This window comes from Hyperoodon ampullatus, assembly GCF_949752795.1.
Source record: "Hyperoodon ampullatus genome assembly, chromosome: 7".
NCBI classification, from domain to species: domain Eukaryota; kingdom Metazoa; phylum Chordata; class Mammalia; order Artiodactyla; family Ziphiidae; genus Hyperoodon; species Hyperoodon ampullatus.
In genome coordinates this window covers 65,011,105-65,024,553 of record NC_136920.1, presented here as the reverse complement: position 1 = coordinate 65,024,553, position 13,449 = coordinate 65,011,105, and the positions used below count along the sequence as shown (strand labels likewise).

At 41.4% G+C, this 13,449-nt stretch overlaps 1 protein-coding gene across 2 annotated transcripts in view; it reads right to left on the bottom strand.

The window, feature by feature from the left end:
- The window catches only part of SWAP70 (switching B cell complex subunit SWAP70), a gene marked incomplete at both ends in the record, with an annotated part of 84,629 nt that overhangs the window by 61,348 nt on the left and 9,832 nt on the right, over nt 1-13,449 (bottom strand). The window lies entirely within an intron of this gene.

The following is a 13,449-nucleotide window of genomic DNA, read 5'->3' as shown; positions in this document are numbered from 1 at the left end:
TCCCACATGCCGTGGAGCAGCTGGGCCCGTGAGACATGGCTGCTAAGCCTGCACGTCCGGAGCCTGTGCTCCGCAAGGGGAGAGGCCAAAACAGTGAGAGGCCCGCATACCGCAAAAAAAAAAAAAAAAAAAAAATCTGCATCCTGGTCTTGCAATAATCGAAGTGCACACTTTAACATTCAGGTAGTTGAGTTAGCAGTCTGGGCTCTTTCAGTACTACTCTTGTTTCTTATTAAATGAAAATCTAAATATAAAACTTAAATCCCTTCCATTCCATTTGTGCATTCTAAACAGGTCAAATTACATAGCTAAGGCTATGCTGCCTCTAACACAGAATCTTATTAGATGTTAAATCCCAGGTTAAAATCTTCCCTATTTGTCTCAGCCCTACCCATTTAATCGCTTAAGGAGCCAAATTCACCTCAATTAATACTTTCAATTCCATAAAGCAAGTTACTTTTTTCTGCATACACATATTTCGTTAGAATTTTTTAAGATTAAAAAAATTAACCTATAAAAAAAATTTGCGTATCTTCTTTCTACATTTACTTTGTTTCTCAAAACTTCATTTATGTGGAGATCCTTTTTACATGCTCTACTGGTTTTAAGGAAGTAAGTAAAGTAAAGGAAGTAAACTCACAAATGGTTATAAATGAAGTAATGAAGACTTCTATCAGCCCCTACAAAGCAGGCTGTTTTTCTCAAGTAAAACTTCTATTTGCCAGTAGTAGAGCACATGAAAAGGGCACGGTGGAGCTTTTACTGAATCTTGCACCACAGTCAGCAAAATCCTAAATAGACATTTCCTTTCTCTATTTACCTAGTAAAACCTATAATTATCTACCTCCAAAAAGGTTTTGTGAGGATCAACTTCAGGAATGTAAGGAGCTTAAAAACTGCAATATACCATGGAAATATAGAGAAATAAAGAGCATACTCCTCATATAAGGCTCAACGGTCATTTTAAAATTATTTGAGACTTTACTCAAGTAAAAATTCCCAACCACAGGTTAACCTATGGTACGTTCATAAAACGTTAAGAACAGTGAGGAACTCATGGGTAGTGATACGTAAAGATTACGTAAAGATCTACAAGATAACTTAAGTGAAAAAAGCAATGTACCTAAGACTACATATAGTGTGTTATCTTTTGTGTAAGAGGAAAAGGAAGAAAAAATAAGATACTCTAGAAGGATATATAAGAAACGAGTAACCATGGGGAGAAAACTAGTATGACTGCAGACCAGGAGCAAAAGAAGATTTCTCACTGTATCTCCCTTTTCATTAAGTTTAGGAAAAAATTTTCCCTATTCAAAAAACATAAAAACTATTTTAAAAATCACACACACACACACACACACACGCACATGTATATATACACAAATACACACACATACACACACGTACACACACATACACACACAGACATATATACACACACATATATATACACACGCACATACACACACACACACACACACTTTTCTTAATGGCCAGCTTAAGCCCATACAGCTAAATCTACTTATCTTCGAACTCTACACTTTTTCTTCTACATTAACTTACTCCCTAGAGATTAGGTATAAAAGGAAGACATATTCCACAGCAATGTACCATGACTAATGGATGAATAAGATGTAAGGGCAATAAATGAGCTCAGAAAGCATAGTGTGTGCTACAGTGACTTCACAGACTAAGTGAAATGTAACCTAGGCCTTGAAATAAAAAGAGCTTTTGGATACGAAAAGGGCAATTGGAAAGCTTTCCAGTAGAGAAATAACATGAGAAAAGTAACTGATTAATGCAAAATCCTCAGGGTACAAAAAGCAGACACCAATCTCTCTCACACCCATCCCTTTCTTTGTCTTTGGGTTTCACAGATCCTCCAACTAAAGCCCTGGCAGGGGCCTTAGATACCATATTGTCATCCTTCTCATCTTATAGATGGTGAGTACTGGCTCAAAGAGATTAAATTTGTTTTTCTTGACTAAGGTTACTTAGGAGAACTGAGACTAGAAGTCAGGTTTTGTAATTGCTGGTCCAACACTCTCTAGTAACGAGGAACATTATGTTTCTAGTTTTCTAAAGTCAACAACATCTTTGCGTAGCTGCTTTAGTTCAACCAGTGATCCCACTGAAGGTTTAGATTTAAACTCTAGACTTCAGCCTTGGACAATTAAATACAGGGATAACTAAATCCAGTGATAACTTTCTCAACCACCTTCATTTAGTTAAGCAAACTGTGAGGGAGGCAGCAGGTTATATTAAAGGGCCCTGGAGGAGGAGACCTCAGTACCAGCCCTATTCGTGTGGTCTGTTCCTGTACAGTGGTTTGCCATTTACCCTTTTTAAATATTAGCATATTTTGCTACTTACTCACTTAATCTCAGTATCCTCACTGCAAAAGGAAGAGTTGGTGACTTGTCTCTAAAAATAATGTTTTTAAAAGCTCAATCCTTAACTATCAACCCAAACTCATTTCATGAACTCAACAGAAAGAACTATAATTTAGATCAGAAATTCGGCTTTTTTCATTGTTAGTAAGGCCTAGAACTGGGAAGTCTTCTTCAAACAAAATAACAAACTGAATAATAGATAACTGGAAAAGTTTTATAACTAAAAGAAAAAAAATGTGCCATCTTCTTTTTTTTTTTTTTTTTTTTTTTTGCGGTACGCAGGCCTCTCACTGTTGTGGCCTCTCCTGTTGCGGAGTACAGGCTCCGGACGCGCAGGCTCAGCGGCCACGGCTCACGGGCCCAGCCGCTGCGCGGCATGTGGGATCTTCCCGGACCGGGGCACAAACCCGTGTCCCCTGCATCGGCAGGCGGACTCTCAACCACTGCGCCACCAGGGAAGCCCTGTGCCATCTTTTAAACTTTAAAAAAATTTTATCAGTAATTTTTTTAAAGCCTAGACAGTATCTCAAGTTTTTTTTTAAGTAAAAAGTAATTGTATTTTAAAAAATACAGTAATTTAAATTGTATTGTAAAATTGTATTGTAAATGTAATTGTATTTTAAAAAATACAGTAAAAAAAAAAAGTAATTGTATTTAAAAAAACAAATTCTTGAAGGCCAGAATATAAACTAATAACAAGAAGTAAAATCTCCATAAGCTTAAACAGCAGTTTATGCTTTTTAGAGTAGACTCACATCATCCATTAGTTGGTTTTAGTCGCACCCCTGGAAAGTGGATGGTATTGCTGCTTTACAGATGAAGAGGCTGAGTGAGAGATAAGGAGATGACCCCAGATGACAGAGTTTTATGTGCTGTGAAACTAGGTCTAGAACCCAAACCTTATACTTTGGTGCCCTTTCCCTGCCCTGCCACATTCCCTCTCCTCCTGGAAAAACAGAGAGCCCTGCCTATACAAAAGTGACATGCATGCTGTGGCCATGCATGCATGTTATTGCTAAGGTGCAGTGATGGACTGGTGCCCACCCGGTCAGTTCTCCAGCACCCAGCAACATGGCTGGAGCTATTCAGCGGAGCCAACTTAAATCCAGTGGTGAAGAACACATCCGTCTAGAAATCTGGGACCACTCTCTCTCTGGAAGCCCTCATCTCTCAGCACCCGACTTTGGGGGAAACTGTTCCAAGAGGTACTAGCCTCCCCTCCAGATGCGGAAGCTGGAAAACAGATGAGGACAAGAGCAATCAAGAGGAAATAGGACTACAAGTTCTTGATTTGTAAAAGGACTGCCCCTGAATCACTCTAATCAGTGTTTGCAAGTTTTTTGAGAAAGCTGAATTTATCCTACTTCAAATGCCTGCTCCTCCAAAGGCCATTCTTTCAACGCCCACATAATTGCTAAGCAACTTTGCTCTCAGGCCCCGATTTGAAGAATAAACTATTGTTACTACAATAAAAGATCCATATCCATGCCAGACCCTCATCTGTCCAGTTCCTTCATAGCTGTCTGCTAGTGCCTCTGCAGGGCCTCCGCTGACAAGACATGACTAATTAACTGCTCGTGTGGTCTGATCCTTTTCAGCGGTTTGCCATTTACCCTTTTTAAGCATTTTGCTCCAACTATTGTGAAAAGATATCAAGGATGATGAATGACTAAACAGTATTTTAACACACATGAGAACCTAATGCTTACCCTCCTCCCTCCCAAAGATGTAGAGATTACAAAGGTTCTCTGAAATGAGCCCCCCAGTCACAGACTGTTTCCCTTTACAGGATGTGCGTAATGGGCAAAATTCAACACTGAAAAAAAGGGGGGTAGGGATCTCTATTCCGACAAGCTTATCTGAACCGACACAATTACAGAACTATAATTCATAATGGGCAACCTTTTTTTTTTAATGTGAAAATTCCTGTCTGATTTATAAAATTTCAAGCTCAGGGCGAATTACCAGAAAACTCTTCCTAACAGAATGACCAACTTCCTACCAGTGCTATGCCCTGCCTTAAGAGCATTGTCTTAATAGAAGTCCCGCCCCTTACCACAAGGACTCATTTTCCCTTTCCCGACAATAACTTTTCATCCTGCTTGTCACTGCTTAAGGCCTGCTTGCTTTCTCTTAAATTATCTTTATCATACTCAGCCTCAGAAATCTCAGTCGTCTCTGACTCAGTCCCTGAATGCAATCAATCACCATCCTAGACACTTTTACCAAATTTCTCTTCAAGGGCTGCTGACCTCACATTATCACCTTGTCTAAAACTCATCAAAAGCCTACAGAAGTAAAAACCAAAGAGGTATCTGAGCTCCGTATTTAAGTCACTTGGCAAGCCAGCCCCACTTTACATTTGTAGCCTTATTTTTTCCCACCCCTCTGCACCAACTGTACAAATCTAGTCAAACAAGCTTACCCACAGCACCCCCAAACAAACCCTGTATCACTCCCCTGCCCCCTCCAGGCCTCTGCTCTAATCACCCCTACACGTCCATTTCTACCTAACATAACTGCCATCCCTTTCTGAAGCCTCCACCACCCAAAATCAAGATGGTCTGCCCCACTCTGCATTTCCCAAGCACTCTATTTCTTATCTTACACTACCACACGTGATTTTCTCTCCCATAAGACTGTAAATTTCTGAAAGGCCCATGTCTTACCTACCCTTGCATCCCCACAGCATTTAACATGCTACTCAGAATGCAGAAGGCTTTCAATAAATGCTGAACAAATTCTTTCTAAAAATTCTCTTTTCCCAGTAAAACCGTAATCCTTTAACAATGACAATGCTCTTAGGAAATAGCCTACTGCTATCTCCTTATTTCATTGATAAAAAGACTGAGGCCTGAGACTCGCCTAAGTCACAAACTGATTAGTGACAAATCAGAAACAAGAACCCAGGTCTCCTAACTGCCTGTCCCACAATCATGCCCTGTACTGGAAACATTCTCTTTTGCCTAGTCACATCCTTCAAGACTGGGTTATTCTTCATAAACTCTAGGAAACCTTCACCGCCCCGTCTGTCCACTAAACTCCTATTCAGCACTTAACGTGAATTCTGTTTCACATACCAGAAATATCTCAAATACCTAACTGCAGCTCAGTAAGGGAGGAAACCCTGCCTAATGTTGTTCTTCCGTATCCTTTACGGTGACTAGCAGAGGGTTAAGGGAGGACTCAGTGGGAGCATAACACTTATGGACACATTAAGGAAGGATATCTAACTCAAAACCATCTGTCGTGATGTGTCCATGAACGTATACCATTGAACTACAGTATATGCCACTGGATTACATCCTACATAGACTACCTTTAATAAGTTATCTTGGATAATTCACTAAGTTAGCCCTCTTCAGAAATCAGAAAGAAAATATTGGTAAATTTGACCACATAAAAATTCTTAAATTTCCCTTTAAAAAGAGACACTATAGGGCTTCCCTGGTGGCGCAGTGGTTGAGAGTCCACCTGCCGATGCAGGGGACATGGGTTCGTGCCCCGGTCCGGGAAGATCCCACATGCCGCGGAGCAGCTGGGCCCGTGAGCCATGGCCCCTGAGCCTGCGCATCCGGAGCCTGTGCTCCACAACGGGAGAGGCCACAGAAAAAAAAAGAGACACTATAAACAAACAAAAAAGGCTAATAGCTCCAACATTCAAATTACTCCTAGAAATTATTAAGTAAAAGGTGAACACCCAATTTTAAAAATGGACCACAGGGGCTTCCCTGGTGGCGCAGTGGTTGAGAGTCCGCCTGCCGATGCAGGGGACACGGGTTCGTGCCCCGGTCCGGAAGGATCCCACGTGCCGCAGAGCAGCTGGGCCCGTGAGCCATGGCCACTGAGCCTGCGCGTCTGGAGCCTGTGCTCTGCAACGGGAGAGGCCACAACAGTGAGAGGCCCGCGTACCACCAAAAAAAAAAAAAAAAAAAAAAAGGACCACAGACACAAATAGAAAATTCACAAAAGAAGCTAATGACTAATAAGTATAGGAAAAGATGCTTAACTTCACTAGTGATCAACATAATGCAAACTAAAAGAGCTACTACTTTTTGCCTGAAACACAACACCTGGTGTTTGAGCAGACACAGGGGAGTAAAAATTGCCAACACCCAACACTGGAGAAGGTATAGAGCAGGTTTTCTCTGTCACTGCTGACATTTTAGGCCAGATAATTCTTTGCTGGGGAGCAGGGGGAGGTGTCCTATGCATTGTAGGAAGTTTAGCATCCCTGGCTGAAAACATCAAAACACCTCAAATATCTGTGAATAATAAAGTAGTTAAACAAAGCATAACTCATCAACACAATGAAATAGCTCATAGCCATAAAGGATGATGCTGTATCTATGTGCACTGACATGGAAACATGACCCTAACACACTGTTTAAGAAAATAGGCTACAAAAGCTTATGAAATAGGATCCTATTTATATAAAAGGATATATATGTATGAGTATATGCACACGTGTGCATGCATGTGTATACATGTAGGAAGCAAGGGAGATAGAGGGAGAGAGAGGGAGGAAGGATGGTGAGCAAAAGATGTTAGAAAATCACTGCAAAGGTAAATGCCTCTGCCTTTGGTGGTAGAATTTCGGGTGCTTTTACCTTTGTCTCTATACTTTTTTTTTTTTTAAGATTTGTTTAATTTTTATTTATTTTTGGCTGCATCGGGTCTTAGCTGCAGCACATGGGATCTTCATTGAGGCATGCGGGATATTTTGTTGTGGTGCCCAGGCTTCTCTCTAGTTGTGGCGCGCAGGCTCCAGGGCACCTGGGCTCTGTAGTTTGCGGCACGCAGGTTCTCTAGTTGAGGCACATGAGTTGTAGCACACAGGCTTAGTTGCCCCGCGGCATGTGGGACCATAGTTCCCTGACCAGGGATTAATCCCACGTCCCCTGCATTGTAAGGCGGATTCTTTACCACTGGACCACCAGGGAAGTCCCTGTCTCTATACTTTAAAGTAGGGGTCCCCAACCCCCAGGCCATGGACCAGTACCAGTCCATGGCCTGTTAGAAACCAGGCTGCACAGCAGGAGGTAAGCAGCAAGGGAGCAAGCAAAGCTTCATCTGTTGCTCCCCATAGCTCCCCATCGCTCACATTACTGCCTGAACCATACCCCCCTGACGCCCCCATTCCATGGAAAAATTGTCTTCCATGAAACCGGTCCCTAGTGCCAAAAAGGTTGGGGACCTCTGCCTTAAAGTATTGTTTGAATATTCTATGTTCTACCTTTATAATCAGAAAAAGTGAAGCTTTTATATTTATGTAAAATTTTTAAATTAATTTTTTAAATTAATTTTATTAGTGCTCTCTATCTGGGGTTTCAGCTAGAGATCACCAATAATATTAAAAAATATGAAGAGATCATTGTAGGACTATAAAGTTGCTGAAATTAACTCACTTGAGTCATTCACAAAGAACTATGCTTTGCCATGCCTCTTGAAGAAGCCACACTATGGGCAACAAAGTCTCCTGATCTGGGCAGCCTCCTTAGATTCCAGCCTCCCACTGGATCACAGCATAAACAAATGTCTTTAAGAAGGTAAATCAGGGACTTCCCTGGTGGTCCAGTGGGTAAGACTCCACAATCCCAATACAGGGGACCCGGGTTCGATCCCTGGCCAGGGAACTAGATCCCACATGCATGCCACAAATAAGATTCGCATGCCACAACTAAGGATCCCGCCTGCCAGAGCAACCAAATAAACAAATAAATATTTTTTTTAAAAAAAGGATCCTGCGTGCCATAACAAAGACCTAGAACAGCCTAAATAAATAAATATTTTTAAAAGGAAGATAAATCATGTATAAGAAGATTTAACTCCAGTAAGCTTCTGTTTCTATCTCTCCCACTACTCTGTAAGCTCCTTAAAGAGAAGATCTTTATTGTATCTTTCCTGCAATATCAAAACCTAATAAAGTGCCTAGGGTAGAGTGCCTGATGTCAACAAATGTTTACTAAATGAGTCCCATGTAAGAATTTTATTTTTTTGTTTTTTGTTGTTGTTGTTGTTTAGTTTCATTTAGTTTGCTTCTCTATCACCTTTATTTAGATGTGGGTCTTTTAATGTATTTCACTATACTACCAGTATATTCTTTCCAGGAAGAATTTTTGTTTAATTGGAATCTCTAATTCAGGTCATTTTTGAAGTAAAAAAACAATACTTCCATTAGTTATTAGCACTGCCAGAACTAGCAGGCATTACTCATCTGACCTGAGATCTAGTAAAGCAGTCCAGTTTCTAAAAATTTCACTAAAGATTTTTGAGGAAAGGACTCAAGAGGAATTAACAGTGTATGAGAGAGAAGTCTAGAGCAGAAGACAGAGAAATTAGATAGTTCAGTTTAGTACACTCTTCTCCAAGAGGAGATCTGAAGCCACAGTGTACACCCAAGGTGATGATAAAGATCACAAACCTGAGGTTTACCTCTGCTGCCCCATCCTCTGACCACTCTGTCCCCTTGTCCCCTTCTAGTCACTATAATATGGCTTCTTTCTATCCCTATCAATGTCATGAAATTGCTTTTTCAAAAAGATTCTGTGGTAGACACAGAGCTGCACCACTCAAGAAAGGAACTGCTGCCCTGCTACAAGGACTGTGGTTAGCTGAGAGCCTCTAGTTATTAGTACTTTCGGGGTCCACCTCAGCCAATGACTGAGCAAGCTGGTGACACCATTTCTCCCCAGGGTGGACGTCCTCTAACAGGCCATCTTTGCTCCAGAGCTCCTGGTTTTGTTGTCTGTATCATGATTTGACAGCTCCTTTTCCCAATCCTGTTTCCTCTCTCTTTTCCCATAAGCGTTTCTTCCCAATAACCCTTTTGCACTCCCAACTCTGTCTCAGCATCTGTTTCCTGGAGAACCCAACCTGGGATAGATACCTTCTAAACAATTCACTCTCCCAAGTCTCTGGCACTGAGCAGTCTGGATCATCCTCTCAAGACTTTTTTTGGTCCCATGATATACTATTTTCTAAATTTCTCAAAGAACTTACTCTACCTTGGTCTACCTTTATGGGGTCACCTCCCTTACACTTCATTCTCCCAATCTGGACATTTCTCTGACCTAACTCCTCCAATCTTCACCACAGACTAGGTAGGTTCCCTTCCTCTGTGTTTCCCAGCGCTGTGTACTTTATATCATATTTGAATTGTCGGTTTGCTGATCTATATCACTCACAAGACTTCAAGCTCCATGAGGGTAGGGAGCATATCGGTTTTGATTCCCACTGCCACCATCCCAGTCTAGCACGCATCAACTTTCATAGAAGTCTCCCACTTGGTCTCCCCATCTCCAGCCTCTCCCCTCATGTCAACACACCCACATTGTTAGAATAATCTCAAAACTCTACCTTTGTCATATATCTACCCCAAAAATACTAATAACTTCCTCTCTTTACAGGATCAGTTCTAAACTACTCATTCTAACATAGTCAACAAATACATATTAATCATGTATTCTGTACGAGAACGAAATCATCTAAAATGTAACCCCGTCTCCCTTTAAATCCTAATTTTCCACCATGCCTCAAATCAAACACTACTCCACACAGAGTATTTCCTTACTGCTCACAAATACTCCAAGTTTTAGCTCCTGCTCTTATCCACAATGCCACCATCACACCTGTCATCTTTCTGTGACTATACTGGACAAGATTTGCCCCATTCCCTCCAAAAGCTGCTGACATTCCATCTCCTCCATGAAACGTTTCTTGTCTACAACTGTCTGCATCTTTTTTTTTTTACAGATTTATTTTATTTATTTATTTATTTATTTATTTTTGGCTGAGTTGGGTCTTCGTTGCTGTGCGTGGGCTTTCTCTAGGTGCACAAGCCGGGGCTACTCTTCATTGCGGTGTGTGGGCTTCTCAGTGTGGTGGCTTCTCTTGTTGCGGAGCACGGGCTCTAGGCGCACGGGCTTCAGTAGTTGCGGCACACGGGCTCAGTAGCTGTGGCACACGGGCTTAGTTGCTCCATGTGGGATCTTCCCAGACCAGTGCTCGAACCCATGTCCCTTGTGTTGGCAAGCAGATTCTTACCCACTGCGCCACCAGGGAAGCCCCTAAAACTGTCTGCATCTTTTTCTCTATTTCTTTTCAACTTCTACAGCAGCTCCATCTGACAGAAATATGCAAACTACATATGGAATTAAAATTTTTTAATAGCCACATTTTTAAAACATAAAAAGAAACAGGTAGGGCTTCCCTGGTGGCGCAGTGGTTGAGAGTCCGCCTGCCGATGCAGGGGACACGGGTTTGTGCCCCAGTCCAGGAGGATCCCTCATGCCGCGGAGCGGCTGGGCCCGTGAGCCATGGCCGCTGAGCCTGCACGTCCGGAGCCTGTGCTCCGCGACGGGAGAGGCCACAACAGTGAGAGGCCCGCATACAGCAAAAAAAAAAAAAAAAAGAAACAGGTAAAATTAATTTTACTAATGTATCCAAAATATTATAACCACAACACATAATCAATATTTTTAAAAGAGATATCCTATGTTATTTTCTTGTACTAAGTCTCTGAAATCCTGTGTATATTTTATATTTACAGCACATCTCAATTCAGACTAGCTACTTTTTCTTTTTTTCTTTTTTTTAAAAATATTTATTTATTTGGTAGCTCCAGGTCTTAGTTGCAGCAGGCGGGTGTTGCGGCATGCGAACTCTTAGTTGCAGCATGCATGTGGGATCTAGTTTCCTGACCAGGGATGGAACCCAAGCCCCCTGCGTTGGGAGCACAAAGTCTTATCTACTGCGCCACCAGGGAAATCCCATGGACTAGCTTACTTTTCAATGCTCAATAGCCAGATGTGGTTAATGGCTAATGTACTGGACAGCCTGGCCTATAGCCCTCATTTTCCACACTTTCTAGGACTTGCTTATACGTTATCTTGTTGTAGTCATTTCATGTATTATCTTCTTTACTAAACTGCACACTCCTCAAGGTAAGGGACAATGCTGTATATTTTTCACTTCCCCAGAGTCCCTAGCAAAAGGTATAGATTAAAACCTTCAAATTTATATACTGTTTTGTAGATCAATTTTATTCAACATCAGTGTTTGGTAAGAAACAGTTGGCTAGTAAATGTTCTGTTGTAACACATAGAGGTTGTGAGCTCCATCTATTCAAGCAAGTATATTATTAAAATGTCTTATTATTCCCATTTAACAGAGAGTCCTAAATACAATAAGCAAAGCAAATTCCCCAAAGTCACCCCAGTGAAGAACTTCAGAATTCCAACCTAGTTCGATCTAACAGCCTGGTGTCCCATTATCTAACAGCATTTTCTCCAATCATCACTGAAGGAAGTCACTGAGAGTTAAGTCAGCTGCCTACCAGCTCCTGCTCTCAACTCCAATGTAACAGCATCTGCCTGAGACATACAACACCCTATGAACGAAAAGCATTGATGAGGAATAGACTGGGAGCTTGGGGTTGGTAGATGCAAACTATGACATTTAGAATGAATAAACAAGGTCCTAATGTATACCACATGTATAGCAATATCCTGTGATAAACCATAATGGAAAAGAATATAAAAAAAGAATGTATGGGGCTTCCCTGGTGGCGCAGTGGTTGAGAGTCCGCCTGCTGATGCAGGGAACACGGGTTCGTGCCCCGGTCCAGGAAGATCCCACATGAGAGGCCAGCATACCGCAAAAAAAAAAAAAAAAAAAAGAATGTATGTATGTGTATAACTGAGTCACTTTGCTGTAGAGCAGAGATTGGCAAAACACTGTAAATCAACTATACTTCAATTAAAAAAAAAAAAAAGAACTGATGGAGATGTGCTGCCTGGTAATGCAGGTAGTGCTCCATCCTCCCAGAGGTGCCTACCCAGTGAAATATAATACCTTCGACATTGTCCATCTGACAGAACAACTTTTATCCTAACTGCTGTCACTTCTGGTTGGTAAGTCATTGTGGCTGTAAAGCTAAATATTCCTAAGGAAGCAAAGGGTAAAGAAGGCATAGAAGAACCTTGAGGGCTTCCCTGGTGGCGCAATGGTTAAGAATCTGCCTGCCAATGCGGGGGACACGGGTTCGAGCCCTGGTCTGGGAAGATCCCACATGCCACGGAGTGGCTGGCCCCGTGAGCCACAATTACTGAGCCTGCGCGTCTGGAGCCTGTGCTCTGCAGCAAGAGAGGCCGCGATAGTGAGAGGCCCGCGCACCGCAATGAGGAGTGGCCCCCACTTGCCACAACTAGAGAAAGCCCTCGCACAGAAACGAAGACCCAACACAGCCATAAATAAATAAATAAATAAATAAATAAAAGAACCTTGAGACGAAAAAACTAATTTTTCTGACATTGTAGAAATCTCTTCCTAACTGTAAGATCTCCTTATATGAAATTTGACTATATGCAGATTTACTCCCAAATACTTTTCTACAATTAAAAATTAATTTCTGAAAACTGCAGTTTCAAGTAGACACAGATTTTGGGTTTAAAAAAAGGAATCTGAAGGTAGAATGAGAAGAAGGAAATAAAGCAGAGGAGAAAAATAGATTTATGAAATGAAGCCTTGGGAAACATAATTGAAGCTGAGGCAAAGACTAACTTAGGCTTATGTTGCAGGATTCAGATTCCAATGTGTTAATAATCATTGAAGGGATTACAATAACCGTCTTGGGGGGCGGGGCGGGGGGGATGGGGAATGAGAGGGCAAACTGAATAAGTGAGAAAAGGTTATTCAAAGCCTCTTCCGTCTCTAGCTTCCAGTTACTATGTACCTCTGGGACTGCAGTAAGACCCCAAAGGAAATACAAAATGGGGACCAGGAAGGTTAAGAGCCTCTGAGTCATAAGTTTAGAAATGCACTGGCTATTAAGATGGAAGGCCACACACACAAAAGTGCCTCTTGGATTGCGTATTATCCTCAATAAAGCAAAAGTTTACATATATTTCAAAAAAACAAAAACTTCCAGTCTATCTTACTGAAAAGTTTCTAGCAAGTAAGAAACGGAAAAAGGAAATAATCCAGAATCTATTATTACCATTTTAAGATTTTTAAATGTCTCTTACATGCTCTTTATTTGGAGAGCTGTCTTTAC